This window comes from Lutra lutra, chromosome 1, assembly GCF_902655055.1.
Source record: "Lutra lutra chromosome 1, mLutLut1.2, whole genome shotgun sequence".
NCBI classification, from domain to species: domain Eukaryota; kingdom Metazoa; phylum Chordata; class Mammalia; order Carnivora; family Mustelidae; genus Lutra; species Lutra lutra.
In genome coordinates, this window is record NC_062278.1 from 95,805,477 (window position 1) to 95,823,798 (window position 18,322).

General features: G+C 44.9%; 1 non-coding gene across 1 annotated transcript; it reads right to left on the reverse strand.

Moving 5' to 3' along the window:
- Positions 1–492: 492 nt before the first annotated feature.
- LOC125089679 (U6 spliceosomal RNA) lies at positions 493–599 on the reverse strand. Its single transcript, XR_007124015.1, has one exon. It is a non-coding gene; the product is annotated as a U6 spliceosomal RNA (small nuclear RNA).
- Positions 600–18,322: the final 17,723 nt, after the last annotated feature.

Genomic DNA, 18,322 nt, shown 5'->3' on the forward strand with positions numbered 1-18,322 from the left:
CAGCCATTATTATCAGTGTGTTGTCTTTCCACATAAATCTTTGCTGAAAAGCATGTGTGCACGTGTGTGTATAGAATGTACACATCTATATTATAGACATATGGCATATATATTTATGCACAGACCTGCTTTAAGAAAAATCTCCCTATATACAGATTAAGGTATAACTATACAGGTATAAATATATATCCTCCTCTGATTTTCTTTTTTGTTTTATTTTGTTTTTATCAAATGATGGTATAATGCACACAGGTTTCTACTGTATTTTTTTTTAAGATTTTATTTATTTATTTGACAGACAGATCACAAGTAGGCAAGAGGCAAGCGGAAGAGAGAGGAGGAAGCAGGCTCCCGGCGGAGCAGAGAGCCCAATGCGGGGCCCGATCCCAGGACCCCGGGACCGTGACCTGAGCCGAAGGCAGAGGCCCCAACCCACTGAGCCACCCAGGCGCCCCTCTACTGTATTTTTATAGTCAGATGTTTATTTAAAGTAAAAATATGGAACACTTCATGATTTTGCATGTCATTCTTGCTCAGGGGCCGTACTAATCTTCTCTGCATCGTTCCAACTTTAGCATATGTGCTGCCGAAGTGAGCATGACATGTTCCTACCTTTTTTTTTTTTTTTAAGATTTATTTATTTTTTAAAAGAGAGAGAGAGAGAGGTCCAGCAGGGGGAAAGGCAGAGGGAGAGAGAGAATCTTGAGCTGGAGCCCAATGTGAGCTCAATCTCACAACCCTGAGATTATGAACTGAATAAAAACCAAGAGTCTGACCCTTAACTGATGGAATCTCCCAGGCACCCCGACATGTTTCTGCTTTTTAAAGAAAATTAACTTAGCCATAAATCTTGGGACTTGTTGCATATAGGACATGCAGATCCACCTCATTCCTTGTAACTTATCTTGTTGCATTTATTTTAAATACATTGTCCTCCCTTCTTCCACCACTCTGACCAACATCCTTTCACACAGAAATCCTCATGAAGCACATACGGGAAATAGAACTTTAAAGAGACTCATCTTGCTGTCATTTCCTCGTAGGAATATTTGAGTCAAGCACTAAAGCCATAGACTTTAAAAAGAAGGGCACAGTTTTTAGGCAGTCCAAATAAGCAGGAATAGAAACAGTGGGACTTTCTCAGGCTAGCCCCAAGTGTTTCTAGTCAGTACAAGAACTTCATGTATCTACCAACAACTGTATTTACAGCCCATGGTCCCTATGACTAATGTGCAATTAATATTGCATCAAGGAATAATAATAATTTTTTAAAAGAATGTACATAAATCCAGCACACTAGAAAACCAAAGTGTTTTTTCCTGTTTCCTATTAGCACTTGTTCATTTGTATACATACTCTGATTGTTTTAGTTAAAAATCAGAGCAATTATGTATTCTGCCTTTGCCATTTAAAATGAATCATAAATACTGCTGTTTGTTACTATCTTTACATAATAATAATTTTATATGGTTGCATAATAGTCCATCCAGTTGATGTATTGTTTCCTTTAATTTAAAAAAAAGGGGGAAACTGTATTATCTGGAGCTGTAATTAAATAAAACTTAAAAGAACATCAATCTGACACATATTAATGATAAATATAAATGTTATTGAGCTACAAGGCAATTGACTATAAAATGGAGAACAGCTCACATAAATTAGAATTAATATTCTCTTTACCCTGTGAAAAAAAACTTTCTAGAGGAGAGACTATAGAAAAGGAAAATGATCAGATGCCCCCCCGAAAAAGGAATAGATCTTCCCATTCTTTTAAGAGTTGGTATCAGGAAATGAGGCTGCAAATTCTTTTTTCCCTTTGTGCAGCAAGACTTCTATTGCACAGAGGTGGAGGGAGCAACGTAGTATGCCTCAATCAGATTAGGTTAATCTGAATGATTTCCTAGCAACTAGCCATAAAGTATGAATACCTAATGGCCTTCTTTAATTAATTAACTTCATCGACGGATGTTTATTGAGTACCAGTTATATGCTGGATGTGAGATACATGGGAAAGAAGAGAACATCTACTCCTCCAATGTTGACAGTCTAGACCAGGTATAGAACAGTAATCAAAGACATGATAAAATAATTACAGGTTTTAGAGAGTGCCCAGAAAGAACAAACATGCACTGTCACAGACAGAAATGAAGGTGGGGCATCCTTTGGATGGGTGATCAGAGAAGATGTCTCTGTAGAAGTCACACTGACACTGAAACTTGAAGGAGAAGAGTCAGCCACACAAAGAGCAGGGCAAAGAGGGAACAGAGAGGCAAAGGCTCTAAGGCATGGTCACACTTGGCATGCTAGTTTGGCCAGTGAGACTGTAGTGGAACTCCTGAAGCCCCCAGGACCTCATGGCATGAACCTAGATTGCTTTCTAAGAACAATGGGAAGACAGATTCAAGTCTTAAATAGGTGGATGGCATAATTTAAACCATGTTTTGAAAAGAACTTTTGGCTGCTAGGTGGAAACTAGTTTGGAGTACGGAGTAGAAATGGAAGTGGAAGTAGAGAGAGGAATTAGGAAGTTATTGGCGTCACCCTCACAAGGGGTGACAATGGCTGGAACCTTAGTGGAAATGATTACGAAGGATGAAGAAGGAAGATACCAATAATGACTCCAGGGTTTGGGGGAGCCCCAAAGATAGACATGAAAAGCAGAAATCAGGAGTTCTCTTTGGATATTTAAGTGGGAAATGCCTTATGAAGTGTCCAAGTAGGGCTGTCAGCTGGGCGTGAGTCTGAGATCAATTTGGGAGTTGTCAGCAGCCTGATTATATTTAAAGCCAGAAGTCTAGATAAGACTCTGAGGGAGGTTGTGGAGTTGGGAAAGAGAAGGTGGCCCAGGGCACACCTGGGTAGCTCAGATGGTTAAGCATCTGCCTTCACCTCAGGTCATGATCTCAGGGTGCTGGGATCGAGTCCTGCATCAGGCTCCCTGCTCAGCAGGGAGTCTGCTGCTCCCTCTGTCTGCTCTCTGCTCCTCTCCCTGCTTGTGGTCTCTCTCTCTCTCTCTCTGACAAAGAAATTGATTATCTTTTAAAAAGAAAGGGGGGGGGCACCTGGGTGGCTCAGTGGGTTAAAGCCTCTGCCTTCAGCTCAGGTCATGATCCCAGGGTCCTGGGATCGAGCCCCACGTTGGGCTCTCTGCTCCGCAGGGAGCCTGCTTCCTCCTCTCTCTCTCTCTCTGCCTGCCTCTCTGCCTACTTGTGATGTCTGTCTGTCAAATAAATAAATAAAATCTTAAAAAAAAAAAAAAAGAAAGGGGGGAGGGCTCAGGACTGAACCTGTAACCTTCCTCCATGTTCAATCATATGGGGAAGTGAATCCCCAGCTGGGGGAACCCCAAGCTCTCTGGAGATTCATACCGTATTCGTTACTACCAGACCCCTCCATGGTCAAGGAAATTCTCCAGGGAAATATTTCTCTTTCAGATCTTTTAGTTTCCTTTCTGCCTTTTCTTCTAGTTCCGGTACCTCCTGGACCCTAGGAATCCTCTTGGGAGGAAAAGACAGAGCGTGTGCGGGTAAGGTTTTTCATGCTCAGTGACCATGTGGATTGTTACCTTGAGCAGTTGTATGTTGGAAAGTCTGCACAGCTGCCAGAGTATATCGGCATTTGTTTCTCTTTTTTCACGAATGTAAATAACTATCATGGGTTTTTCCTGAGAGCCAGAACCCTGAAAGCTCTCACTTCACATCTTCTAGGAGCTCTTGGGTCAGGTATGCAGCCTTTATAGCAAAGCTATAACATTAAGGAGCCAGAAGCTGGCTTTGAAAACATAAAGCCCATGCCTCCCATTTTACAAATGGGGGAACTGACTCACCTACTAACATCCAGGAAAGGAAAGGTGTTTCAAGTTTCATTTCACCAACCACTGATCAATTTTTTGATCAAGGGGTGCCCATCAACCTTCATTCAGTCCAAGAGATGACTGGCCTACTTTGGCCCCTGAGAAAGGACCAATCCAATGTTCAAAACCCCTATCACTGGGAGAAAAAGTGGAGAGTATTTCCAGGTCCTGAAGCACACTAGGAATTCCCCTACTAATGCCGCACTTGCCCCTGGCCTGAAGAATCGGTAGGTTCTGCCACCGAGGTGCCCCCTCAGTTTGAGACACTGACTCCACAGAAGCTCTGCGAATGCTCTATCGTGAATGACCATAAAAAAAGGCAGGAAGACCTATAAATTGCAGACATAGGTTTTGTACTGGCATATGGAAACCCAAATCCTACATAAAATGTGCCATCTCTACTTGGCTCTATAACAATAGACTGACATGCGCTGAGTGATTGATAAAGCTTGCTCTTCCATAAAGACAGGTTTTAAAAACAAGAACCAGAGGTTGTGATGAATTCAGTGGGAAAGACACTGGTTAATCTTTTCTGAGAAATGCCTGATGAGACAAACACACGTTGTTTTCTGAGTCTATCCCTTCTCTGCCTGACATTCTGTACCTGATTTATGAGAGGAAGCGTCTCAAGGTCTGTTTGTGATTTCAGTGAATTCAAGCACATACTCTTCCTTCTAGAATGTCAAGATTCATAGATTTGGGGGTCAGAAGGAGCTTCAGAGATAATTCAGTGCATCTCTTTTAGTTTCTGAAAACAAAATTGGAACAATAAGGGGCTTGACCAGAATTACCCAGTGATTAGAGATGGGACCACTCTCAGGGACTCAGGAGAGGTGGCACTGTTTTTCCTGCTCTTTGAACTCAAGCTGGTGGAGAACTGCTCCTGATATGACATGGGTAGGATTTCATTTTTCCTTGTAAATTATGCATTTCATACACGCTTGAATTTTACTCTTTAAAAATTTTTTTGGAACTTAAAAAAAAGAAAAAAATATCATGCATGTGATCACTCTTAGCATTTTAATATATTTCTTCCCAGGTTCCCCCCAACCTCCATGCATATATTTAGATTATTACTTACTATACACGTAGTTTTCTTTCTTTCTTTTTTTTGGTTGCTATATCATTAACATTTCTAATGGACACAGAATATTCAGGCAAATGGACATACTACAATTCACTGAATGTTTCTGTTAATGTGGGGCATTTAGAATGATTGCATTTTTTGCTACAGTGTGTAAACCTGTAACAGTATGTAACAGATTTATATGATATGTAAACATCTTATGGCACATAGTTTTTCTGATAGATTATTACCTTAACATGGAACTCCAGAAATAGAATTAGAAAGCCAAATAGACACAGGGTTAACCCAATTAACTATTGCTTTATGATGTCAAGCATTATCATTAAAAATATTTGCTCAATTCCTCATTTCAATATATGTGATTTCTGAATGCATTGTCTAGTTATGTGCTTTGTCTATTTACTTACCAGTGTTAGGTTGTTATTAGTTTTTACCAGTGTTTGAATATGAGAAGATAATAAGACTTTGCCTGTCACATTTGGGCTAATAATTCCTTCCAGCCTATGGTTTACTGCATATTTTGAAAAAGAGAGTAGAAGTGGGTTCATCAATATGTCATCCGCTGCATCATAAAAGGTGATCAGAAGGTGGGGCAGGAGGAATGGAGTGGGGGAAGCGAGAGAGGAAAATTCTAAGGCAAAGCATTCTGGATTCTAAGAAATGTCAGACAATTTGGTTATTCTATTTAAACAGATTGCATGGGTTGTTCAATGTGAAAAGTGGAAATGTGCTGAGCACATTTCAGGCCCTATAAAGCTGAAAAGGTCAAGCAGCCCCCATATGCAATGAAAAACAAATTCTACTCGTCCACACAGAGAGGGTAGGTTTCAATTAAAAGTCACACAGAGTGGCTGAGTAGTTTCTTAATATATTCCACTTGTTAATGAGAAGGGAAAATACTCATTAAAATCCTTAAATCCTGGTGAATCAGCACGGTCCACAGAAAACAAACATATTACGCTGCTTTCATCAAAGGGAGAGAAAAGACTCACATTGCTTTTCCCCCCTTTTGTGGTCAGCTATGCTCTTCATGTTTTTAAAAACATATCAAAAATGATATCATCACATTTCCCCTCTGGGTCTGTTGCTGCATTTGTAAACTTTAATATTTTTCTGGTTAATATCTTATAAAGCAGACAGACTCATAAAATGCAAGCTGTCAGGAGCCTTCAAGATAACATCAGCCCCCCTCTAGTCACCTAACCGGGAAGCTTAAGCCACATAGCTGAAATAAAGAGAAAAGAATTCTGATTTCCCAAGATCGTTAGATCTATCCTGATTCAAAGGCAAAAGGAAGGAAGGAAGGAAGAAAGGAAGGAAGGAAGGAAGGGAGGGAGGAAGGAAGGGAGGAAGCTAAGCAAGCTAGCTCTCTTACTGGAACAAAAGCTGCTTCAGGTTAGGGACCCAGAATGGACAAATCAGAGTGTCCCCTGAACCCTGGGCAGTGCCTAGGAGACAGCTCTGAACTTGTTTGAATGGCAAATAAATGATTGCAGCAGCTCTTCCTTGGAGCGTGGATACCTCCTATGTGTGCTCCCAGGTCCTCTCCACCCTTTACTGGCTTTTCTGCCCAGCAGGCTGAGCTGCACAGGCCACATCAAAGAACTCCCTTCTCTGGCTTTCCAGGTGAGTCACCTGGTGAATCCTAGAAGTTTGGAGGGACAGAGCAGAGTGAGGTTGGGGTATTTATTCTCTTGACTTCCTCCCTGTGAGAGTGCTTTCCACTGGCTGCTTTTCCAAGGTCACAGTGTTGAAGTTCTAGAACCTAGGTGAGGTTCAGTGGGGTGAGATCCGGAGCCGATGACCAAGAAATAATTCTTGAGACATCTTTGGTGCAAAATGGTGGTTTATTAAAGCACGGGGACAGGACCCATGGGCAGAACGAGCTGCTGCCTCGGGGATCTGAGGAGTGGCTGATTATATATACAGGAGTTGGGTAGGTGAGGACAAAGGGGGTGTTCAGAAGGGCTATCAGGGTAAAGAAGACTGTCAGGATATTGAAGGCCTGGTTACTATCAAGCCAAGGCCATTTTTCCCTTTAATGAGGCATTAGCATGAAGACAATTGGGAGTTTCCTGGTGGAATGTCACATTCCTGCTATCAAGCGTCCTTGTTAGTGAGATTTGGGTTTAGAAGAAATTTAACTTTATTTACATTTCCTTCTACCTCAGCCTCCTTCAGTTTTGTTTATGGAGGGTGATGTTAGGGCTTGAGGAACTGAGTTATATGTGCCTCTGGAAATTGGGCTATTGATAAGGTAACTTCTTTGTTGTAAATCTCTAGGACATTTGTAAACCAAGGGAGACTCCTGCCTTGCAGGATTGTGATCTCTGCAAGTTAACTATTTGTTTTTCTTTTAGGGCAGTCAGGGGTGCCTGAGGAGGTGGAGATGGGGTGCAAGGTGCCAGCTTTTGCTTTGCCCTCAGCCAGCCTCCTGCTCCCTCATCAACAGCACCTGGCAGGGGACCTTCTCCACCAACCCTTTCTTACCAGGGTCCGGTGACACTGAGACTCTCAACTCTTCAGCTGGGGAGTTCTGTGCTATCCTTTGTGCTTCCTTCCCCTATACTCTGCCTGCACCTTAGGAAATGTCTCATTAGTAAACTTTCCTTGAATTATCCTAATTGAATGCTGGACTATGCCTGACACAGATGATCACAGAGTGAGTTCAGTGGCTGCTTCCTAAAATGCAGCCTGTAGTCTCTTCACCACACTGTGTGCTCTGGAAGAAGAGGTGCCTCTTTTTTTTTTTTTTTTTTTTCATTTTTTAAGTTTATTTATTGATTTTTTTTTAAAAGTAATCTCAAGACTCTGAAATCAAGAGTCACGTGCTCTTCCTACTGAGCCAGCCAGACACTTGGAGGTGCCCCTCCTTAATGCTCATACTGGAGGGTGTGGGTGGAATGTATGGATCGAGCTTCAACTTTCTAAAGAAGAAAATCTGCTGATAGATCCATTTTTTTCCTGTCTCCCCCCGCCCCAACTCCCCAACCAATCCTGTGAATTACAGCTTTGCCTGCAGCCCGGTGAGTCATCTGTACCTACAGCTGCAGCCACAAAAGCAGTAACAAGAGGGGCTCCAAGAGCTCTCCAAATGTTGACTACTTTGGCTGTTCCTACAGCAGCAGAAAGACCACAAACCAATAAAAATCACCATTCGTCTGGTTGTTTGGTGTTTTGTGGCTGTTTTCACCTGTTCCTTCAGCTGTGTTTTCATGCGGACACCCTCCCCCAGCTTACTGGAGGTCTGTGTGATGCAGGGCCAACAGCAGAGTTGGCAGAACCTGGGCTCACCATTCCCATCTGTAATGGGTGATGACATCAGATCTAGAAGAGACCTCCGTGCAAGGAAATGACCTGCCCTTATCTCATGCCCTCTCCTTCGTGGGATTCGAGCCCCAGTTCTTTGGGTGTGCGCAGACTCCCACCACCCCCTTTATTGTTCAAGTTGTTGCCAGTTGTTGCTGATGATTTTAATTCACTTCACAACTTCTGTCTCTGTGCCTGGATGGTCCAAGTAAGATGCTGTGAATTGCACCTTAGAAATAGGATGTGTCACTCTGTTAGATTTTCATGTGTTCCACGACTGAGGGTGTGCTGAATGTGGTGGGAGATGGAGACATTCATCTCTCCTCTTCTGCACAAAGAACTGACAGTTACCTGGGTTACTAGACCAGGCTAAGGCCTCTAACTCTGACTTGATTGCTGGGTTCAGCTATTGCTTCCTATTGTTCTCTTTCTTGTGCATTTGGAGCTCCTCTGACCCTTGACTATGCAGCTCCTTGTACAGCATGGGCTACTGCCTCTAATGCTAGACTCAAGCTGATTTTATTTTTTTAAGATTTTATTTATTTATTTGACAGAGAGAGATCACAAGTAGACGGAGAGGAAGGCAGAGAGAGAGAGGGAAGCAGGCTTCTTGCTGAGCAGAGAGCCCGATGCGGGACTCGATCCCAGGACCCTGAGATCATGACCTGAGCCGAAGGCAGCGGCTTAACCCACTGAGCCACCCAGGCGCCCCTCAAGCTGATTTTAGATCAAGATCCAACAGAAGCTTCCAGCAGCACTCAAAGAGATGAAACCTCTAGCTGCAGACTGTCCTTGCTGCTGAAAGACATGGGCCAGGTTTGAACAGCAATCATTAATTTCAAAGAAATTTTCCATCTCCAAGTCTTTGCATCTCACTAATTATTTTCAATGTAAATTGAATTTGTTTTGCAGTATCTTCCAGCCCCACCCAGCAATAAGCAATTAACGTGAAATTGCTGACCTGCACTTGTTCAAGGGAGCCCTGGATTCCCAACCCTTCTAAGATAGTTATATATAGGGTTATATTGTCTTTGAGCTGCAGTTGATTTTCCACCTGTGCAGTGATCACTTCCTTTATTTTTACGTGTAATAAGCAACACTGTAACGAAAGTGAATAGGAAAGCTTCAGTTGTTGGTTGAAAATGACAGAATATCCTTCTGGGACTACTGGGCTGGGGGAAGGTGGCGGCCTATTAGAAAATGGAACCGTAGGTCTTTTGGGAAAAATGTTTTAGTGAAATCCACCAACCTGGGTGATGCGCTGAATCTTAAACCAGAAAGAAAGCAAGCCAAACCAAACAAAAAATAGATTTTTTTCCCCCTTTGAATGAACAAAGAGCAACATCTTTAAATGCTAAATGAGTCAGTCCTGAGCCCTCCCTGGTGCCCCTCAGGGACCATTGTCTCAACTGCCAATTAAGTTGCTTGGTTTTCTACCCTCTGTGCTTCTCTCTCAGCTTTCATTCAAATGCTCCCGGTGACTAATAGAGAGTTGTTGGTCTTATATTTCACAAGCCCTCCCTATAGTATCAGAGCTATATTAGGTATTTACAAACCAGTTTAGCATAATGACTTAATAATTGGCACACCCACATGGCAGCCAGCGATAGCTGGAATCTCCAGATTTGGGATTTATTTCTGTTTGGCTCTAAGTTAGGTCATTTTGTCTTTGAAGTTGCCAGATGCTTTAGAAACCGATTCCCCTAGATGCCCCTTGTTCCTATTGTGAAGAAACAGCACAGTGCAGAGAGGAGATTGTGTGCAGGGGAGTCAGGGGAGACAATGAATGGAAAGCCCATGGTCCAGGGGTCCAGGCGTGCCATCTCTGGGTCCTGGGATTGAGCCCAGCCTTGCAGAGCATTGGGATCCCTGCTTAGCCAGGAGTCTGCCTCTCCTTCTCCCTCTCCACACCCCACCCCCACTTATGCTTTCTTTCTCTCAAATAAAAAACAAAAAACAAAAAAATCCTCCCCAAAACACCACACAGTCCAGCAGGAGAGAAGATGCACCAGTTCAAGGAGTGCTCTTGACCCCAAAATGGAACCCAGAATCTTTAAGAAAGATTCCCACAAAGTGAGGCCAAAGTTCTGAAGAAGGAGAGGGTTAGTTTTCCAACGGTTCTCAACCAGGACATTCTTGTCCTCCATGGAAGAACATTTGCCAACATTTGGAGACATTTTTGTTTGGTACAACATGAGGCGAGGATGGGCGCTAGTCTCAAAACAAGGGCATGAGTTAGAGGTCACATCCTAGGAAATGAGAGAAGCAGACATTTAATGCCCTACCTCACCAGCTTCTGCACCTCTCCCTATCTGCCACCATTTCTAGGTCCAGCTCTGATGCCTCCTCCTCACTCCCAATCTCCCCACTTGGCATGGCTGTCGTGGCTTTGCTGTGGGGGGCGTCCGGTGTGCTGTGGGATATTAAGCAGCTTCCCCAATGGCTGTAACTCACTCTCTCTTTTTGAGCCCTGGATTCCTCATCTGTTACATCAGTTCTTTATTCAGACAACAAATATCTATGGAAACTCTATTATATTCCAGCAGTTGTCCCAGGCTTTGAGGATACCCATGGTAGATGAGAAAAGTTACTGCCCATAGTTAGCTTACATTCTGCTGGGGAAATTGGACAATAAAAACAGAACTAAATAAAAATTTAGTATATTGGTGTCCCTGGGTGGCTCAGTCCGTTAAGTGTTCAGATTTGATTTTGGATCAGGTCATGATCTCAAGGTCGTGGGACTGACACCTCCCCCGCCCCCCTGCACTGGACTTTGTGCTGGGAACCTGCTTGGGATTCTCCTTCTCCCTCTCCCTCTGCTCCTCCCCCTCTATTCCTCTGTCTCTTCCTCTCTAAATAAATATATAAATAAATAGACATTTAATATATTATTGGCAGAGAGAAAAGCTGTGAATAAGCAAGGTAGGTGGATGGAGAGTCATAGAGCTGTTCTTTTGGCCAAGAACATCAGGGAGGGCCACTCTGAGGAGGTGACATTTCAGGAGTCCTGAATGAAGTGAGGGAGCAGGCCATGGAATTGTGGTAGAAGGGCATTCCAAGCAGAGGGAACAATGAGGGCAAAGGCCCTGTGGCAGGGATGTGCTTGATGTCCATCAAACAGCCAGGGAGAGGGGTGGCATGAATTCTGCTCGTTCTAAGTGTGCAGGGAGTGTCTTCTATGGCTGAGATTCTGCTGGCTGAGGAGGTCAGTCATGCTTAGCCCTGGCTGCACATCAGAGTCGCCTGGGCTGCTTCTTTTTGAGAAGTATCCACGCAAGGTATCACCCAAGACCACAAAAAATCAGAATCTTTGGGGGTGAAGTCATCAGTATTTTATAAAAACTCACTGGGTAATGCTAATATGTTGCCAGAGTTGAGAGCCTCTGGTTAAGGTCAACTCAGTGGCAGAGACTAAAATCTTTACAGAAATGAGATTAGGAGGAATACAAGTTTCTTCCTGCACAGAGAAAGCGGGTGCATGTGAGTTAGGTGGGGAGGTTCTGAACACAGAGAACTGGGCATGGTGGAGGGAGACAGGTTGCTGCTGATGCTGATGAGGGGCCTGGCGGCCCTCTGGGGCCAGACCAGGTGTGGGGACCAGGTGGAACAGCACAGCAGAGCCTGGCTTGGGGCTGCACTCACCCAGGCAAGTCTGGCCTCTGCAGCAGGAAGCTAGAAGAGGTTTCTGTCTGGGCTTTCTTCAGTTTCAGAGTTCCCTCTGTCTGCCTCTGTTCCTTTAATTGCTCAGCTTGCACTTACCTCCTCCCTTATCCCTGGTTTCTTTCCTGACTTCAGCTTCCTGATAGAGGGCTGGCTTTGATTTTCTGCTCCTTCTTAACCTCAGGCCCTTTAAACTCTCCTGCCTGCAGCCCCCTCCCAGTAGGCATTCCCAGCCTGTACTGTGACCTTCTGATTCTAGCTTCTAGCCTGTAGTCCATAGACCTTTTCTGCATTTAGAGGGCAATTAATGTCTTTTTTAGGTTTCCTGGTTAGTGGACTGTTAGCGGCGAAGACGTGTAGAGAGCTATGTCCTGTCTATGATCATATATAACACACACTCACTCACACATGTTTCTCTTGGCTGTAACTGTGAATGGCAAATGCTAGGAACAGGTACCATCAGTCAGTTTCCTTTCTCACACTCATGCCAGATGAAATTTTCATAATTGACTATTATGACTGTCCTAGCAGCCAGTGGTAATTGACAGACAAGAAGCAATCCTGGCTTAAAGGTGTAATCTTCCCTCAGAACAATGTACTGACCAAACATGCTTGAACATGTACCAGCAACAGGCCTCTAGGGGAAAGGATGATACGCGTCCTTGAAGCCGAGCAGCTGGGAACGCCTGCCCCGCTCGGGGTGGAACACCGCCTGCTTCTTTTTTCTGTTGTCTCCCCTTCTCCAGAGACCACCTGTGGTTAATTAGATGATTCCTTTAAATGTGTTTACTCAACCACAAATCCTATACTGCTTGATCAGGGATATCTTGCTTATCTATAATCTTCTTTGACTCCTTTGTTGATTGTTGTATCTTAATAAATACAGGACTGAGGAGTTCAGGACTGCAGTCTTCTCCACTGTGGACCCCTGTTCCCATTTTCTTGAAGCTGACCTTTTGTGCCTCATTCTTCTCCCGGGTGCCGTCGGGAAGCGGCATAAAGGTGCCATGTCCTGCCTTAAAAAGCAGCCTGTAGTGGGACACAAGCAAGGAGAGTGGTCTGCCAGGAATGGAAAAACCTCCCAGCCACCATCTGAGGGGTGAATTTCGGCTTTACAACCATCAAAAAAGGGGAAATTTCACGTACCACACAGAATTTCGAGTAAGTTAATCACAAAGGAATTTATTTATTTGACAGAGATCACAATTAGGCAGAGAGGCAGGCAGAGAGTTGGGGGCCTGGGGAGCAGGCTCCCTGCTGAGCAGAGAGCCGGATGTGGGGCTCGATCCCAGGACCCTGGGATCATGACCTGAGCCAAAGGCAGAGGCTTTAACCCACTGAGCTACCCAGGCACCCCCACAAAGGAGTTTAGACACCATTTTGAAGTTGAAGCAGGAAGCTGTCATGGGGTTTTGGCAGGCAAGTGACATGATTTGAGCTGCTCTTCAGGAAGACTGATCTTGCAACTGCATGTAGGTTAACTGTGGGTGGGATGGGAGTGGACTCATTAGATAGGGTAGAAGGTGCACAGGCTTGAAGAGACTCCAAAGTATACGGTCCCAGACTGCTCCTCTGCTCTGGCGCAAGGCCACCTGTGGGACTAATAAAAAGTTTGGGGTTCTCAAAGGCTTTGAACCCCACCTTCTTTACACAAGTCCAACACCCTCAAACTTTGGAGAAAGACCCAGGGCTTCGCTGGAGACTGAAGAGGTCACCATACCACATATGCAGCTAAAGCGGCAGTTTCAATGGACACAGTCTTGCTACCAGAAATTAATTACCATCTAATTTGCATGGCCTGTTGATTAACTGTGCACATGGCCCAAAGGCCAGGGAAAAGCTTCTTAACTAAAAGCTGGCAATGCTTTCCTGCTGCTCTGGGAGAACATGAGTCTAAGGTCAGACATGCTTTACTAAACCGTAACAACTCAAGCCAACGGCAGGAATGGAAGAGGCCAGGGCATGACTTAACCATCCATCCACCAGCCCCAGGTTCCCGCTCTGAGAAGGTGTTCGGAACTTGGTGAGCCATCTGTGTGCAAATTGTATTTATTTATTTATGAGGTTGAATGTACATGCTAACTAAACACTGATTTATCAAGTATCTTGGTATGAAAAGGAAATATTTTTACTGTAGATACATAAAGATTCTGAAACCCAATAGCACTCCATGGAGTACACTAATTAGAATCAAACCCATTCCTGGTGAATGGAAACAAAATGAACATACATGGGTCTGTCCAGAGCTGGAGTCCCAGGAGTAACTTCACTGCTGTTATTGATGGACACCATTATGAAATGGAAGCCAAAAGCAGCAGATGTCTGCAGAGGGAAATAAAGGACTTGGAGATGCAGTGTTGACGAGCTGGCATCTTATCTCCCTGCTAAATTAGATTTGGGCCTCCTCTTCCTAAAGAGCTTAAGTCTTGGCTTGGCTTCAGAAAAGATGACTATCAGCAAGCTGGCATAGAGAGGGGTCAGTCTGTCATCAGTTCTTAGTTTAGAGAATCTAGTTTCTTTATGTTTTCACAAAAAAGCCTTTGGCTTCATCGAGTGAAGTGTGGAAATTCCTGATTATAATCTGGACACCAGAATCTATGGAAAATAAGTGCCTTTGGGGTGCCATGATGGCCAGAGCCAGATATACAATGGGACTGTGGGTCTGAACTGGAGAGAACTTCAAGGATTTTCCTAGGGGAAGTGGTGAGCCTAGAGCACATGGGTGGTTGATGGAGACAGAGAAGCCCACCCTTAGAGAGTTTTCCTAGAACTAGTCTGGCCTTTGAGCTTGAACTACAGCATGAAGAACCCAACAGTGTGAGTCCACTCTCCTAGGACCAGTAGTACACCAGGTAATGACAATTTAGGGCTCAATCAAGTCTCAAAAAATGATGGAGCAAGAATGGTCTTTGTCCTAGGATGGGGTAAAAAGCCGAATGTGGAGATGTTGTGGGGGATGGGGTTGGTTTTACAGTTAAGAAAATCCTGTACCATGACTGCAAATTGCTAGATGTCATTTTGTCTATTTCACAATTACTCTGCATCAAATTACCAGCCAGTGCTTCCTGATCCTTTCCACATTTATTCATGAATAAAATTTTCACCACAGAAAGTCCAGTGACCATCTCTATTAGGAAAAAGTGTTGCAATCAGAAGAAGATAGAACAGGTACAGGGATGAGACCTGGATATGCATTCCCTGCCCACAGCCCTGGGCTGGGTCCCCTTCTCTCCTTCCCACCCTGAGGGAATGCATCCTCCCAAGACCCGTGAGACACTGTTGGGGTTGGCTATGTGAGCTCCCCGTCTCAGACATAACTGGTCCACCTTCTAGAGGCCCACACTTGTACTGAGACCACACCCCTGTCCCCTCCCAGCCGCTGCACACCAATCTGGAGTGGAAGGGTCTGCAAAACCGCACGCCCTTCTGTGCTTAGCTGATGTAGTAGAAGGCTCTTTGCTCCTGAGGACTTGTTCATTCAAGTTTCACTGTGACATCTCTCTGCACACAGGGATTTCCTAGGTCAGATGGGCACCGTTTGTGATGCCTTTCCCCCACCTACCTAACAATTATTGACTAAGATGAGCCATTTGAGACCTCCAGGACTTGTTTCCCCTCCAGGGTGAGGGACCTTGCTGCCAACGGCACCTGTGACACAGTTCTAGCTGGAGATGGGGCACCCAGGCCTGTAGAAGCCCAGTGCAGTGAGATTTCAAGGCAGCCACACAGGGTTCCCCTGCAACACCTCAGTCTGAGCACCAGTTAGGAACTGGACCTTGGGGGCTGCAGGGGTCTTCTCTAAGTTTCTTGTTGTGTTTGCATTAGCTTATCTAAGCAGAATCAGAAAGTTGTTTTTGTGCTTTACATTTGAAAAAAAGGAAGATCGAACAAAGGAGCCATGACCTCAAAGTTCTTGGGGTGGAGTGAAGACCTTAGATTTTCCTGAACCACAGCTTTATTCCCCATCATGAGAGACAGTGAAAACGGCGCAGGGCCTGACTCCCTCAAACCTCTTCTCCCCTGCCCCTGGGAAGGGCAGAGCTGAGGAGGGAGAGTATTTCAAATGATGATGGCTCTGAAAAGAGGATGGCTCTGAAAAGCCATCCTCTTCACTGGGAGGGGCACATTTAGAAAATACTGGAGTGAAGAGCGGAGTCAGCTGTAGCCCTGCCCTGGGCCAGGTTGGCTGCAGCCTGAGGCTGGTCCCCGTCAGCACCTTCAGCTAGTTCTGCCAGGCCTCTGGTGGAGAAACGAGTGCCACGTGGATGGGGCCGTTCTGTCCGGAGGCTGGAGACACTGGTGCATGGCCATGTTGGGTGAGGCTGCGGTGCTGGAGACCTCGCAGCATGGCGATGCGCTGTCGCCCTGGAACGGTTTATGCTATGGGGTTGGGGTTGAGGTGGGTTGATGCTCAAGGAGCCTGGGTGGTGTGGGGAGATGGTTTTTTGGCCCGGTTGTGGTCTGGTGTGTTTGATGAACCTTTTACGGAGGTCGTGGCAGCACCCCCCTTTCTGACACCCTTGCTGTTGCCACTGAGCAAATGAGCCTTGGCTACAGCAGCTCTTGAACCCCAGGCATCTCCAGACTACAGGGGGTGCTGTTTGCAAGTCCACCATCAGCTCTCGCGGGACTCCTGCCACTCTGTCCCCCACCTCTGCTCTCCTTCCTGCCTGCCTCCTCTGCCTTCTCCCTGCGCCGCATCCCATTAGAACCCCTTCCCTCATTAAATTTTTTTCCCCTTCCTTTTCTGAATTGAACACTTTTCTCTTTCTAGACGTTAAGAAGTATTTTGGGAAAAAAATCTGTGTGTGCAGTTCAAAAATAAGGAGGCCTGGGTCCCAGCAGTAGCTCTGCCGTTTAGCAGGTATATCACCTTGGACAAGTTACTGGCCTCCAGGCTGATATGTGGCCCATATGTTCACTTAAGGTTTTGAATATATAATATGGTTCAAAATTTTAAAATTTTTACAGCGTCTCCTATCCTTAGCCATGCAGTTCCCCTCTTTATAGGCAAACAAGGCCATGGTATGATCTCCCAAATAGACAAGCACTCACACATTTAGATTCACATACTTTTCCACCATTTTCATGAGAGTAGTAACACAACACACACAGAGTTCAGCGCCTCGTGTCTTCCTCCGACATATTTCAGGTGACTTCTCATGTGAGCACATAGACAACTGCTTCCTTTCTTCCGGTGCTTAGTATTCCACAGGGCAGTTAGTCCTCCATGGTGGACATGGGGGCAGTTCCCCATCCTTTCTGTGTCTCACGCTGCAGTGAATAACCTTGCTTACACACCACCATGCCCGTGTGTGAGCACAGCTGTGGTAGACAGTCCGTGACATGGAATTTCTGGGTCAGACAAGTAGAGACAGCAGACAAACACATACTAATTAGATGTGTGACCTCAGGGAAGGCACTTGACATTCCTGGGCTTCATTTTTGTTTGTTTGTTTGTTTTTGTTTTTTTTTTTTTTAGTAAACTAGGAGGGTTGGCCTCGGTGACCTACAGGTCCTTTCCACCTTGGGAGCTCCTGGCATTCAGCACCTCCCATCTGGGAGGAGTTTGGCAAGAGACACTGTGGTGCCTCTTGTGATCTGCCCACAGACATAGTGTCCCTGGGTCTAGGCCACCACCTGGGAGCCAAAATTCATTCTGTACACAACCAGCAGGACAGAACTTGAAGAGACAAGTGCAAGGGCCAGGACTGATGTCATCTGTCCTCAAGTCTCTTCTCTTTTGGCCTCTTTAAAGGTAGCTGCTTTGGTAGACTCTCTTTGAAATCAGAGGGGATATGGAGGCATTTTGCCTTGATTTACCAGATTGAGGGAAATGAAAGGGATGAATATACTTTTTTTTTGGAAAGGGATAAATACACTTAAGTTGAACTGAGTGTAGTATCACCAGAATACTAGGGGGGTAGGAGAATATTAATGAGATATTAGGATATAAAGATTATTCAACAATGCAGTCAACCAAGCAATGCATATTTTGTTGGTATACTGACTAAAAACAACCTTGTCTGAAGGCTTTGCCCTCACTGAATATTGAAATTATGTGGCTGCTAGGCTAAGTCTGAAGAAAGCCACAGCCAAGTTCTGGGTTTTCTGCATGTACTCTGACATTGTTATCATCAATCAGATTTGAGAATCAGACAAGATACTGACAAGACATTTGGCTCCAAGATGCCCTAGGATCACTCAAGCAAGCCTCTTGGTCATGTGCAGATGAGGAAATAGAAAATAAAAATGGACAAATACACCGGGCCTGTGGTAACTGAGAAGGAAAGGGTCCTGAAAGCGGACCCAGATGCTAGATAGGGTGGTGAGTTGATGGGGCAGTGGAAAGTCCATCATGGTGGGTACAGCAAGCTATCTGAAAGGCAGAGCAACAGTAGCACAGCCAACAT